Genomic DNA, 16,189 nt, shown 5'->3' on the forward strand with positions numbered 1-16,189 from the left:
CATCCTGATTTGATAGAATTGAATTTTGAAGGAGTGAGATAAGTTCTTGAAGACCATATGAGCTGGGCTAGGAGGAGGTGTTTGTTGAGGTAGTTCAACGGTTGTGCTTACTAGGATTTTTAATAAGCTTATCCCCATGGCTTCCTACTACTTCACCACTTGCTGATAAGAAGCTATTTCCTAGGCCAGTTCTGCTTCCAGACGTTCTAACTCTTGATATCGCTCATTTTCTTATTGGTCTTTTTTCTTTTGCTCTTCTTTAGTTCCTTCATTATCTCTTTTGTGTCCTTTAACAATTCTTACCGTTCTTGTAGCTCACCAAAGGTAAGTATTGGTTGCTCTATATGTGCTGCTTGTTTTACTTGTTCCTGTGGCACTAATTCTAGAATAAGAAGCTTTGCAGCATGACTTAGCACCTTTGTAAGCAAGTAGGGATTGCATAACTTGGACTGGTGCAGGCTTCGGGTAGTTCTCCATTTCCCATGGATGTACCAGCCCCACTCTTCCTCTTTCTCCTCATGCACCTTGGCAATCCTATTAAGAGGGACCCTGTTGTATCGGTCCACTGGCTCTACCTGCATAATGAGAGACATGACACAGCAGGCTTTCTTTGTCACCTCATCCCGTATATTCTTGTATTCAGTCCTTTTTGATTTGTATGAGCTTCTCTTAGGCATGGCATCCAAGGGAATCTTTTCAAAGTTATGAGAATGGATCTTCATTGTTGGCAGTGAAAGTTGTAAGGCCTCACGGATAAAATTTTTACAAAGGAGGACCTGTTTAGTGGTACCATCTTCCTTGGTTACCTATCCCCACTTAGTTGCCCCGTTATAAGTCTTTAAATACTCAGCAAAACAACTCTATATTGATTGCTTGAGGAAGGCATTCTACCTTCGTCCTAGCCCTACCTTCTCCAGCTTATTCTTGACTTCTGCATCTTCTAAAATCTGCAAACATTCGGGGCTATGGTACTGCAAGGTTATCTTCCCATGCATAGTATGTACATCCTTGCTAATTATGGAGCCATGGAACATTTGTGCATATTGTCCCAAATAGCTGAGCTTTGGACCACGTGATGGTCTCTTTTTCTGTTCATTGGTGACCCCCTGAGGCACTTGTTTATGTAACAGCCAGAGTTTCTATGACTTTTGGTTTAGGGGTTTTTGATGTCCACATTTGTGACATTTATTAGAGAGTCAGTAAAACGATTGGTGAGAGCACGTGGTCTTCTCTCCTTTTTCTTCTTCTTTTTTGATATAGTGTGTGTGTGTGTGTGTGTGTGTGTGTGTGTGTGTGTGTGTGTGTGTGTGTGTGTGTTATATTGATGAGAAGGGCATTAGTGGGGTGAGCAATAACCAGGTGTGAAAGTCATGAAGATGGATACAGGCTAGAAGGCTTAAGCTGTGAAGATGCAGGGTTTTAGTCCGTGAGATAGCAAGTTGCTAACCCATGAAACAGTTAAGCCGTGAGAGGGTTTAGCCATGAGAGGGCTTAGCCCATGAGGCTTGTTAACGCATGAGAGGGTTAAACCATGAGATGGCTTAGCCCGTGAGACTTGTTACTATCGTGAGAGGGTTAAACCGCCGTGAGATGGCTTAGCCTGAGAGTGCAGGTACTTAACCATGAGATAGAAGGGTCTTAATTTGTGAGATAGCAAGTTGCTTGGCTAGTAAAACAGTTAATATGTGAGAGGTTTAAGCCGTGAGATGGCTTAGCCCATGAGACTTGTTAGTGCATGAGACTTGTTAGTGCATGAGAGGGTTAAACCGTGAGATGGCTTATAGCCCGTGAGACTTGTTAGCATGTGAGAGGGTTAAGCCGTGAGATGGCTTAGCCCGTGAGAGTGCAGGTACTTAACCGCCCGTGAGATAGCAAGTCTAAACCGTGATGATTTTTTGATTTTTTGAAATGATATTAGGTGTAAGGTAGGGCATGATTTTTTGATTTTTTGAAATGATATTAGGTGTAAGGTAGGGCATGATTTAAACATATGGGCAAATATTTAGAAGTGTGTACGTCCATCATAAAGATCGAGTGGATCCCATGAAATAGCAAGTGTCAAAAATGTATCATTATTCCAAAATATCTCCTTACCAAGGTGTCAAAAATGTATCATTATTCCAAAATATCTCATTTTTTTAGTAATATCTCAGTTTTTAACTAATAAACCTTGTACTCAGTCAACTCTTCATCTTATGTGAGCATTTACTCATTTTTGGGTATTTTCTTTTATTCATGGGATTTATCTTATCCCAACACTTGGATTAATCTTATTGGCCCCCATATAGGAACCTTAATTGGACCATAATCTAAAATTTTTAGAAAATCTTGACTCTTAGGCGCTAAGGTCTTTTAAATCATTTTTAATTGATTCCTAATGCACCTTGGAGAATTTATTTTGAACTTCTATTTCAGGGAAACATATTTTTGATATTAGAAGTAATATTTTCTTGTATTCAGAATTAGGGAATGATTACAGGGGATTGAAGTAAAGCTTATTTATTATTCAGGTTGAGGAGGAATCTTACAGAGCTGGTCCGAAATGGTTCACGTTGTGAACTGCCTTACTGCCTCATGGCGTGAAATGGTCACATTCCCTTCACCAATCGTGAAATGGTCACATTCCCTTCACCAATCGTAGAATGCCATTTGGCATACTTCATTAAGGAAGCCGCCAAAGCCGTTGAGACTGCTTTATAAAATCGCTTTCTTTCCTCTCTTGTGCATTCTACTTGTGTGATTTCTTCAACGTTGCTCATCACAAATTGCTACTCATCACTCTCAGATTTCCAAGTGATCTTCCACACTGCATTGTTTGCAACTTCGATTTGAGGTGGGAGCTTGTTCTTTCACCTTGTTTTCTTTCTTTTCTTTTTATTTCTTTCTTTGCTTTGTAAATCAGCACACAAATCGCATGTCATGATAAATCTTGCAAGCAATGAAACTTCGTTGCGTGTGCTCTCATTGCACTATGATTTTTTTTCACCCATCATATGTTTGTGCATAGAATGTTTCACTCTTGATGGATTTTTCCTGTGAAAGTTTTACCATTTAAATGATTGAATTCCAATTATGATGGGAATTCCTCTTTTATTATTTAGGTTTTTCTCATGCATAAAAATAAATTTAACTAAAATTTCTCTTAAAATTAAATAAAAATATCCATTAATTTAAATATAACAACAATTCTACTTTTTCCATTTAAATGATTGAATTCCAAATATGATGGGAATTCCTCTTTCATCATTTAAATTTAGTCATGCATAAAATAATTTATCTGAAATCTCTCTTTAATTTTAAATAAAAATATTTATTATTTTAATATACCAAATTTTCTCTTTCCCCATTGAAATACATGGATATCCATTATCATGGGAATTCCTTTTTTTGCATAAAAATAAAATTACTAAAAAATCATCTTTTTTCTCTAATTAATTATTTAAGTATAAACACTAAAAATTAGTTTTCCATAAAATTAATGAAAATTATTCTTTTAGCATAGGGTGACTAATCCTAGAATATGGTAGGAAGTCCTATTTTCACATTATGCATAAAAATGATTTATGTATTAATTTTTCAAAATGTTTGCCATAGCTCTGCTGTTATTACTGATAATTTTCAATATTTTCTAAAAGAATAAGACTTAGTAATACAATTATGATAGAGTAACTATCATTTGGACCTTAATCCAATTTATGGAATCAATCATAATTTTACCATAACTTTATTAGTATAAAAGCATTAAAAAAGCCATTTTCTAACCTCTAGCTTAACTAGCATAGAGTTTGATCTTTGAATTGAGAATTTATCAATGAGAAGCATCATTTGAATAAGAATTGGTCATAGGAATGACCATTCATTTGGGGAGAGAGAGATATATATAAAAAGCATCCCATAAATGTAAACTTTTTGTGTGATTAATTAGAATTATTTAGAAAGCTTAATTTGCATTGAAAAACCATTCATTTGAAACTTCTCAAGCTTGAGAGGGGTTGAGAAGTGAAAACATTGAGAATATTGGAGAAAAAACCATGAAATTACATCTTACCTCTTGATTTGCTTGCTTCTCTATCTTAGAAGAATCTCCCAACCAATCAATTGGTTAGTGTGTTGAGAGGAAAGCTCCAAGGATGGTTGAAGAAAAAGAGAAGCTCCAATCTCTCCAAAATGTAGAGGATTTTTAAGGGACAATAGAAAATATGCTTATTTTAATGTAATACTGGCATGGTCTAGCTCAGCGATGAGAATACAAAAGAATGAGGGTCTATTTATAAGTGAGGGAGGCCACTAACTGAGTCCAACTAAGTTCTAGAATTTTCTAGCTTCAGTTTGGCTGAATTTGGACAAGATTTGGACCAGTTTAGCTCCCATTTTGATCTAGTTTGATTCAGGAGAGAGGAGAGATAAAAATATCTTAATATTTTTGAATTAAAAACTCATCCACATGTGTGAAATAGGCACCTACCTCAAATTCTCCCCCCCCTCCTTACCAAGGTGTCAAAAATGTATCATTTTTCTAAAATATCTCATTTTTTTAGCAATATCTCAGAGTTTTTAATAACTAATAAACCTTGTACTCAGTCAACTCTTCATCTTATGTGAGCATTTACTCATTTTTGGGTGTTTTCTTTTATTCATTGGATTTATCTCATCCCAACACTTGGATTAATCTTATTGGCCCATAGGAACCTTAATTGGAACATAATCCAAAAATTTCAGAAAATCTTGACCCTTAGGCTGAGGTCTTTTAAATCATTTTTAATTGATTCCTAATGCACCTTGGAGAATTTATTTTGAACTTTTGCTTTAGTCGGGAAACATATGTTTGATATTAAGAGAATTTGTTTATCCAAAAATATCTCAATATTGAATTATCTCTCTCTAGAATTTTTCTTCTCTCTAGACAAAAACAAGGAAAAATAATATTTTCTTATATTCAGAAATAGGGAATGATTACATGGGATTAAAGTAAAGCTTATTCATTATTTAGGCTGAGGAGGAATCTTACATCCTCTTCCACTTGAAAAACGTGAGATGTCCTCATCTCGCAAAGTGGGGGTAATCTTTCGCCAACTCTTCTTCTTTCTCTCAAGTGGCATCTTCTAGAGGGAAGAACTTTCACTTTACTAAAATTTCTCTGAGGACTCTGCTCTTGGGAATCTTCTGCCGATCGTCAAGGATTTCCTCAGGTTGGAGTACCATCTGGCCTTGATTCGAAGAGATCAATTGTTTATCATCAAGCACGTGACTCGGGCTGGGTACATATTTCTTAAGCAAACTGACTGGAATACATTATGTACCTTGAGATGGGGAGGGAGAAGAAGTTTATAAGCTAGATCACCCACTTTCTTTATAACAGCATACGACACCCACAGTATCTGGGAGAGAGATTCTTGTACTTCCCTAAAGATAAGGAACTTCTTTTTGGTCATACCCGAATGAAGACCATATCTAATTCTTCAAACTCTCTCTCTCATCTCTTTTTATCTACAAATTGCTTTTATATCTTTACGGATTGATTGCATTTGTTGGTCCATGTCATTAAGCATTTGTTTGGACATCTCGACCCTAATCAATGGGTCGTGACTAAGGCAATGGTGTAAGGTAATCTTGTCCATACAAAGCTTTGAAAGGACTCATCCCAATGCTTCGATGATAAGAAGCGTTGTAAGCAAATTTAACCAGATGCAAATGGCTTAACCACTTCTTGGGTTCCCTATTGCCGCAGCATGACCGAAGGATATCTTCTATTACCTGGTTCACTCTTTCAGTCTGGCCATCTGTTTTGGGGTGATACGCTGTGCTGAGATCCAAAAAAGTTCCTACTGCTTCGAAGAATGTAATCTAGAATTTCAATGTGAATTTGGGATCTCTGTCACTTACTATCCTCCTGGGTAAGCCATGCAATCTGAAGATCTCTTGAAGGAAAACTCGGGCAACATCCACTACAGTGTATGTTTCTTTCACTGGAATCAGATGGGCAACTTTGGTTAGCCTGTCAACTACCACAAAAATGGAGTTGTAACTTGATTGCACTGAAGGTAATCCAGTGACAAAGTCCATACTGATACACTCCCACTTCATCTGAGGAATGTCTAGAGGCTGTAGTTTTCCTGGCATCTTGACTCTCTCTGCTTTGACTCTTGTTAAATTTGCAACAATGTGATGAACTATGGTGGATCAAATGCAAGAATCAACATCATTAACAAAGAGATTAGATGATGATTAAGATGGGATTAGTGAGCAATTAACTGATAGGTTAATGTAGGCATGGATAATAAAAACTAACAAATTCTCATTAGGCCAATGCCTCAATTTATAGAGTTTGCATCCAAGCATCTAATCCCATTGATATCTCCTTGATTCACTCCACCTCTTTTGCTTGATTCTCTCCATCTCTTCCTAGAATATCTCCACACATCCTAAATCTTCTCATGCTACCCTTTATTCTCTCCTAGTAGATACCTCTCACCTTTTCACAGCTTCTCACTCATTTATAGATTCTTTTTTACAGCCTCTTGCCAAGGGCTTGTTGTCGCACACACCCTTTTCACTTGTATATTTCAACACCTCCCCTCAAGTGAATAATCCTAGCACACCTGGACCCTATACCAAGTTTCCCTCTTACTTGGTAGCCTGCGACCAGTGCCTCAAGTCCCTAAACTCATAGTCCTTGACACACTCTCTCTCTATGTGTCCAAGGCTACTACAAGTGCCCGTGACCTTGACTAAAGTGCTTACACATATATCTACCACATGGACTACATCATCAGTGGCTCAGAGTTGGTTTTACTTTGCTGGGGCGACAGGTTACATTAGGTTGTGGGGTCTCTCTCTCTCTCTCTCAGAAAAGATGATCTGACTCCACTTCCTTAGGAGCCTCCATGAAGTTTGGCAATGTCGTTTCTTCTCCACTAGGTTTGTTATAGGCAGTCTCTTGCCATGTGTCCTGGCTTCCCACAGTTGTTGGCAAGTGAAGGTCCTTCCTCCTACTCTGCCTCTTCGTCGTCCTCATCCTCGTGAGAATCCTCCTCGGGTGAAGAATGCTTTTTCCTCTCCAGCAGCAGCTATTGAGTCCAACCATTTCTTCTCTTTGACCTTAGTCTCTTGCTCTAATAGAGCTCCTTCTATCTCGTGCAACTTCAATTCAGGTACATTCTTTAAGGTTGCTACAATGTTTTCATATTCACATTTGTCCACACTCTTCAAAAGCACTGCTAGTGCCTCATCATCTTCTACCTTCTTGCCAATGGCTGCCAGTTGTGCTTAGTATTTGTTCAAGTGTGTGATTAAAGGTTCACTTTCCTTCATATCAAGTTTGTAGAATTGCATTAACAGATTTATCTTTGAATTTTTTGCTTAAGTGCCAAATAATTTATTAAGTTCATCCCATGCATCTTTTGCCCATTGTAACCTTGTGATGTGATGAATGATTTCATCATTTAAACTGAGTGCAATGAGTCCTAATGCTTTCTCATTCCTGCTCTTCCACTCATTTTTCCCACTCACCTCTGGGCATTCATCCCTTCCCTCAACTAGCCCCCACAGATTTTTCCTCATGAGAAAATACATGGTTTTTGTTTGCCATGTATAAAACTGCTCCCCATTAAATTTGGCTCTCTTGTTCCGTGCTCATGATGATGATGTGAAGGGGGTCTTACCTCTTGATCCAATTTCAAGATTCAAGGATAATGTCTACCCTTTTACAACTCAATCTAGTGTTTAGGTGATGATTACAACAGATTTATCAGCATAAATTTACCAAAATTTACAAAAAGCCAAGGGTAACAAATTTGTATGGAGTATCGAACAAACTCCAAATTTCAATCTGAAGTTATAGGGATCTGTATCAAATACCAATGGTGAACCCTCAATTGCACCAAAATATAGTGATTAGTGCTGATTAATCTCATTGATTAGCAAAATAATCTTCTATTTTGTGTGTAGAAAACAAAGTATGCAGGGAGGCCAGATTTGGGGCCTTAGAGTTCAAATGAGCTCAACTCCTTTCAAAGCCATCAATAGCAATTAGTCTAGTAGAGGATTAAGCCAAGAAACACAAGATTTGACCAAACATTGAATGATTAATCTCTGTTTTACCAAAGTCACCCTGCAGATTTGATGTAGAGCTTGATTCCCTTCTCCTTGAGGAATTTCAAAATCTCACATCACCAACATGTAGAGCACCCTTGAAAACCCCTGGGGCCAATAGGAATTAGACCAATTTCGTCTAGTGGAGAGAAGATCTCAGTTTTGCTTCAAAAAAAGGGAGCCTGTAAATTCACAATTTTCAGCAGCATGCGTCAGCGGCGGTTGACGTGTTGAGGCAATGGGCTTATGCGTGGGGAGTATTGTGACACAAAGTTGGGGTTTTGACTTCCGTCTCACTACTATGAAACCTCACAGCCTCCTAATCTCCCTTTCTCTCCCTAGGTTAAGATAAAGATAAACACATCAAAGGTGAGATCATAATTCATGGAAGAAAAGATGAAAGGCTCAAGAGAAGCAAGAATTTCTACCAATCTTGCAGCTCCAAACAAGAGGGCAATTCTTTGTTGGAAGAAAATCTTCCGACTCAGGATTACGTGAACGGAAACATACGAGGAATGTTGGTAAGGTCCATCCGTTCGAATTGGGCGATTTAGACAAAACATCTTAAAGTAAAAGAATATAGCAATCACTTACAAGAGGATAAGATACATGGGATTTGCCTTTTGATAAGAGATTAAGAGGAATTAATCATTATTAAGAAGAAATAATGGCCAAAAGTCTATAAAAATAGAGATACACGGAGAATTGCAGTTTTAAATCCATATAGATTGTACAAAAGAGAACTACATAGGTATGTAGAGCTTGAAGAGAGCTTCATGCCTATATAAAAACTTTCAAAAACGGGCAACCGAGCGAAAAGTTATGAGCATTTTACTACAATACTATAAAACTGCCAAAATTCACCTAAAAGTTAGCAACTTTGGGAGAAATTCTTATCATCAATGAAGTAAAGGATTAAGAAATTAGTTATATGATTAGAAAGATCATATAAAGAGCTTCCTAGTCATATGATCATATAAAGAAGTAAAGGATTAAGAAATTAGTTATATGAGTAGAAAGATCATATAAAGAGCTTCCTAGCCATATGATCAATTTTAGAAACTAATACTCGAGTGATGAGTAATTACCGATTGAAATTTGGGTATTAGACCACAAAAACTGCACTTCTCTCTCTTTGCATGAAATTTCAATTTTCACATAGCCTCTTGCCTTTCATCTCCTTCATGACTCAAGCTAGAGGGTAGGGGTTAACATTGCTCAGCGGACAATCGTAAAGATTTACCTATGGTCCCCAAAGTCTTTCTACATGCTCATTACCGCTAAAACCATTGGTACCTCCAAAGGAGGGCAGCAATAAGGTAAGGGCTACCTTGAGAAGTCACAGGCCCACCAAGATAATAACTCCTTCATGAATCATCAAAGAGGTCCAAAATTGGGTTAAGCATGAGGAGCTAATACTAAATGAGATATTCACATGTAAAGAGAGTGTTTGAATAAGGGTTTGAAGATAAGTGAATGGCAATGACACAAAATGCTCAATTGAGGAGGCTAATTACAACATAAAAATCTTCAACCCTTCAGTGTGACATAAGGGTAGATGTCACCACATCAATTGTCCTCTTAGGCTAAGTCTTCTATTGATTATTAAATTGTCCTCTTAGGCTAAGTCTTCTATTGATTATTAAATTGAAGACTTTTTTACTTTGAAAGTGTGATGAGATAATAGCCAAGTCTAAGTGGCATGTAGGTGGAGATCCCACTTACACATGACGGAATTCTCCTCTTCCATGTAGGCATTCTAGAAGAATCTTTCCCAATTATGCACCTACACACATTCCTCCACATGCCTTCCACACTCCCCAACTTGTAGCCTTATGGTGAATACTATATTCATGTGAGCATGAAGGCCCACTTTTATTTTCCACATCACTAGCCTATCTACCATACCAAAGTATTTATCTACCATACCAAAGTATTTATCAAGCATACTTGTGGCATTAACAATGTGTACACCCTAAATCAAGTAAAACCATTATATTTGAAGATAGAATGCTATTATCAGGGTAGTCGCCAAGCCGTCACATCACCATGCCATTATTCCATTGTTGGGCACAATCTTCTTAGACAAGCTTCCACCTTATTACCATTGAGAAACCATCAAAATATGTACAAAATTGGAAATGAAAGATATCAATTTTTCATGTCACATCTTTCCCCCTCCACCAGCAGATCCTCCATGCTTGTCTTGGGGTTCTGCTGGCCATGGTGCTCAAGGGTAAAATATCTTTAGCTGGTACTCATTGGCACGTCCGGGAACCTCCTGGCCACTTGCATCCTCTAGAAGATAGGTGTTATTTTTAAACTTTTGCTTTATCCTTAAGGGGCCTTCCCAGCGTCGAAGAAGCTTCTTATCTAGCCGTTTCTCCACACGGCCATCATACCTCATGACCAAGCTTCCTTGCTTGAGTTCTGGCTTCTTCTTCTTCTTTGTGAGAGTGTCATGCCTTGCCTTGCGCCGTTATTGTGCAGCCTCCAAATTTTGAAGTTCTTGAAGTCGTCTCTCATCCAAGATCTCCAGTTGTACTAGGCATTAGGCATGTGTTTCTTCTTCATTATTCAGGCGTGCAAAAGATGTGCGAAGGCTTGTGATTTCCAATTCTATTGGCAAAATAGCCTCCATTCTATAAACTAACTGAAAAGGTGTGAAACCAAGAGAGAGTTTGTGAGATGTCCTAGAGGCCCATAGGACCTCTGGCAAATGCACATCCCACTTTCTCTTCATAGTATCCACTAGCTTAGACAAAGATCCACAAAGCAGTCCATTAGTTTTTTCTACTAAACCATTACATTGGGGATAATAGGGAGTTTACATAGGATGCTTTATTTTTAATTTCTGCACCAAAGCTTCAATCAAGTCATTCCTGAAAGACCTCCCCCCATCCATAAGGATTTCTAATGGGCACCCAAATTGGGCACATATGTACTGCTTGAGAAAGGATGCCACATCCACTGCTTTATGATTGACCATGGCCTTTGCTTCTGCCCACCTTGTTGCATAATCTGTGGCCACCAATATGTAATACTTCCCATGTGAGGAACGAGGAAGTTGGCCCACAAAATCTAATCCCCACCTTTCAAATGGACCATATGTTGGGATAGGGTTTAAGGGTCCGGGAACCAATTGCTTATACCCATATGCCTGGTATACTTCATAGCTTCTGCACCACTCATAGACATCTTTACTGAGTCGAGGCCAATAATAACCTGTGTTAAGGATCCTCCGAGTTGTGCTGAGGCAAAGTGACCTGAACATTCATGACATAATTCCATAATCCTTTTAGATTCTTCCAAGCTCACTACCCTCCTAAGAATCTTATCCTTACCTTGCTTGTAAAGAACATCCCCTAGAATTGTGTAAGGATGAGCTTTCCTTTTGTAAGCCTTTGCTTCTGTTGAGGATTCAATCCAAGAGGGAATTATCATGTATCTAAATAGTGTTGAACATCTTGGAGCTCAGGCCAACCTGTATCCATTAATGCAAGAATAGCTACTTTTGAAAGAAGCCAAAGTTTTAGTAGCCAATTCATCAGCCTTTTGATTATCCTTCCTATTAACATACACAAATTTACAAAACTCAAAAGCTTCTTTTAACTCCGTTGCCCTTTTATACAATTCTTGGAGATTAGGACTCCTTGCCTTATATTCTCCTTTCACTTGTCGGATAACCAATTGCGAATCCCCTTTAACCTCTAACTCTTTAATTCCATCTTTTATGCAATCTTCTAATCCCCAATTAATGCATTGTACTCAGCCACATTATTTGATATAGCCTTTGGAAATTCCCTAACCTTGGCCCATACCTCTTTTCCTTCTGGATCAAATAAAACTATCCCCCTAGCCCCACATTTTTTGGAAGGGCTAAAGGCTCCATCAAAATGCATGTGAAAGCAGTTGGTGGTGTCTCCAAATCTTCATATACTTCTTCCTTTATTTCTGTTCCTTCTTCCTCTTCCTTCCTAGGTGGTGGGAGGGCCACAATTGCCTGCACCTTCTCAAGATCCATCTCTATGCCTTCTTCTGAGATAACATATCCCAAGAGAACCACCTTCCTTCGTGCCAAGCAGCATTTTGCAGGATTAAGACACCCTTTTGCATCATCAATACTTTGCACGGCCAACCTCAACTTTTCCAAGTGATCCATGCGGCTTGAATAAATGCAAAAATCATCCAAAAAGACCCTTATAAACTTTCCCAAGTAAGGTGCAAATACCTGACTCATGAAGCGTTGAAAAGTTGCTGGTGCATTGGTCAAGCCAAATGGCATCACCCTATAGGCATACAACACTCCCTAAGGGGTGATAAATAAAGTTTTCCTTTGATCTTCTTCACAAATCCGGATTTGAAAGTATCCAGAGTATCCATCACACAACACTAAATACAACTCATGTCTTGCAACTTGATCCAAAATCTCATCCTGAAAGGGTAGAGGATAATAATCCCTCTTTGTGCATGTATTTAGAGGGCGAAAGTCCACACACACACGCCATTTTCCACCCTTTTTGGGAGTGACTACAACTGGGGAAATCCACTTTGAATTCTCTACTAGAAAAATAAATCCAGCTTCAAGCAAATTAGTTACCTCATTCTTAAGCACCTCCGCTTGCACTACTCCCAAACGCCTTAGCCGCTGTACCACTGGCTTACATTGGGGCTTGAGATCATACTAGGGTAACTTGGCATACTTGTGAGTAGCTGTTTGCAAAAAGGTTAGGAAATCCATCCAACATTTTTAAGTAATTCTCCCTTTCAGTACCTGCTATGGACTCATCAATATGGACTCATCAAGAAGAAGTTCATTCTATTGGGGTGAAGACTAGTGAGGTCCACATCTCCTTTCTTGAACATGGTTGAAGAAGCTTCCCCTTCCAAGGCTCCATTGTCTTCAGCATCCCCTCGATCCCTTCCCAGGGAAAGACCAGATGCAACTCCCTCCACCTCCCCTTCTGAGATGGAATCCTCGGAGCTACCACTTGTCTCCTCTTCAATGGATGACTCTGACTCTGAACTTTCGGAAGTTGAAGGTTCACCTCTCACCACTTTCTTGCGAGACTCTTGATGTTGTAGTGGACCTTCCTATTCTCACCTTGTAGAATAAGATCACCTGTCTCCCACTTTTGAATTGCCTTCACTTGGCGAAGCCATGGCCTACCCAATATCAATGGGTAAGCCCTAGCATCAGGCTTTATAGGAATGACCTGGAAAGTTGTAGGCACAAAAATACCGCATACGTCCACTCCCAAATTCGTGACAATTCCTAAGGTTTTCACCCTAGTATTATCAGCAAGTTTGATGCGATAGAGAGAGTTAGTAGAAGATAACTTTAAATTGGCATCTTTCATTGTTTTTTTACTCATGACATTGATTGACGCACCTCCATCAATGTATGCATTAGAAATTGTTTGTCCCTCAATGATGACATCAATCACAGGCACATCATCTCCTATATCAATATCCACCTTTTGAGCCATAGGAGTCCCATTATCCCTCTTCTTCTTTTCCTTAGATTCCCTTGTGCTAGCCAGCTTACCCCATTCCTTTCTGAGCTTTGGAGAGAGTGCCAAAAGTTGCCCAAATGTGATTTATGCCGTTTTCTCCTTAAGAGGTCATAACTAAGAGATCCTTGTCCAAGAGGAAAGTCAGATCGTCCAATTTTTCTCCTAGACGACTTCTTCTTCTTCTTATTTTTCTCCTCTTCTTCACATTTATCTTCTTGTTCTTCTTCTTCTTGGCTCCTAGTTTTATGACCCCTTTTTGCCATTAATGGCATCAATGTTTCCTCTTCTTCTTTTGAACATGTTTCCTCTAAAAGTGCTAAACTTTTTTCCTCCCTTTTCCTCAATTTTGGACACTCAGGTGCGATAGTGCCCCTTCTCTTGACATTCATAGCGTGTGATACTACTTCTATCCCTAGGTTTATCCTCAACTCGTGGAACCCTAGGTGGCCTTGCGTTGACTAATTGTAACTTTAAATCAATGAATTCTGCCATAAGTTGTGCAATGTTATGATCCAAGGATGGAGATTGTACCAGAGATGTTAAGGCTATCTCTACTCGCGGTGGGGTCGGCACAGTCAGAGAAGATTGGAATGTGGACTCAATATGAAGAGTGGCCTCCTTCGTCAAAGCAATACGAAGAGCCTCTTTAAAATTAGTGGGATCTTTGCTAAGAACTTTTCCATGCAAGCAGGGATCCAAAGCCATGATAAACTTGCTCATCTTAAGGTGCTCCATTGCTAAAGAACTCTTTGAATCTCCCATAGAAGGTGAAAAAAAAAAAGCAACAACATGTAAAGCAGCATGTTGATATCTGATAAACAAGGCTTCATACCTCACTGAAAAGGAAGAAACTGACTCTCCTTCCTTTTGGAACATCTGATCCAATTGCAATAGTAAAGATTTGGTGACTCCACTATCCCAAATCTCTCCTTCATTGCTTTGGTCAACCTTTCCCAATTGTAAGATCCCTATTCCCACCGAGCAACGGATTCAGGATACTGGCAGCGGAAGTAGCACTTCTCGCATGCAACAGGGGTCCCACATTCGGGGCCTCACCCACGGATATCCGGATAAGAGACTAATCCGTCGGTTGTTCCAAAGCCGAACCCGGAAAAACTTCCTTTACCGGAAAGCACGGGCGATTCCACCTGGATAACTTTTTACTCTAACGTAGTCAAGAACATTTCTGATCGAGCTGATCCAATTGCATCTATAAGATACATGGTCAGATTAAGGAAGAAACTTGCACTTGGATCATTGGGATCAACGCTTTTTTCCCCATTCAAGAGGCACAGCCGTTGATTCCTATCCATAGAACAGTTACTGTCCGGGATTTATTTTATCTATCGTAAAAATAAAAGTTTGAGTCTCGATTTACGAATCCATCAGTCCAGCCTAACCCCATCCAATCCCATGGGTTAGCCAACTGCCCAACCACTGTAGTGATGGGATCCAATTAAGAATTTGGTTAGGTTTTGTCCCGGGTACCAAGGAAAAGAGTTCCAGGGCCCCCTAGCCGGATGTTCATGCAAAATAAAACTAGTCACACCACTCACACACCCAATATGAAATTGCCTTTTTCAGAGATTCAACCAGTTTAAAACAATCCTTTAATAAAACCATAGTATCACTGATCACAATCTTCTAATTTATCCAATTGATTCTTAATTTTCCATCATTCCTTCATCAGAGTATCTATGGCATCATTGGCAACTAGAACGCTCAGGGGCCGTTTCGATAGTTCCTAGCCCTTAATACTCGGCAATATAATCACTTATCAAGATGGACTCTCGTTGAAGATCAGCAAGATCAACCAACAGATCCATATAAAGAGCCATGGACTCATCCATTAAAGACCAGCAAGGTCAATCAACCAGATCCATGCCCGATTTCAGAAAACAACTCCAACTCTGTTCCAATATCTTCCTCGACGCACGCGTGGGTATCCTAGGCGACCCAGAGCCCGAGCACCGTATGGTCAGCACCCTCTAGGATCCTTCGCAGGTGACCTAGCGCTTCACTCATAGGCCGCTTCCTTGGCCCCTCATCCACCGTACCGGAAGATCACCATTTTAATCGCACCGAGGCTGGTCAAGACCTCGGCCGACCTTGCTACGTGAGACGTCCTTCATTGACTCCCCGTCAGCAGTTGCAACTTTACCATCACGACCTTAATCACAAGACGGTCAAAATGCTCCCCCCAGCATTCTTGACATAAAACAATCATTTACAAACAGCATTTACAAACAGTTTACAATACAATTTCTATTTTAACTTTCATATTTCCACATTATCCCTCATCAATCTATATTACTTATTCCATATTCCATTTATATGTATACTCATCCCATCACATCATTTCCATCTCATCACTTCAGATTCCCTCACATCACATATCGTATATTCACATCCATACATCCACATCTATATGCGTACATTCACATCTACATGTATACATCTACATCTCTATGCATACATCCACATCCACATTCACATTCACCTCCATACATCTACATCTACATGCATACATCCACCTCCACATTCACATCCACATCTATACATCTACATCTACATGCATACAT

This window comes from Cibotium barometz, chromosome 38 (assembly GCF_041138505.1).
Source record: "Cibotium barometz isolate CiBa-2024 chromosome 38, ASM4113850v1, whole genome shotgun sequence".
NCBI classification, from domain to species: Eukaryota; Viridiplantae; Streptophyta; class Polypodiopsida; order Cyatheales; family Cibotiaceae; genus Cibotium; species Cibotium barometz.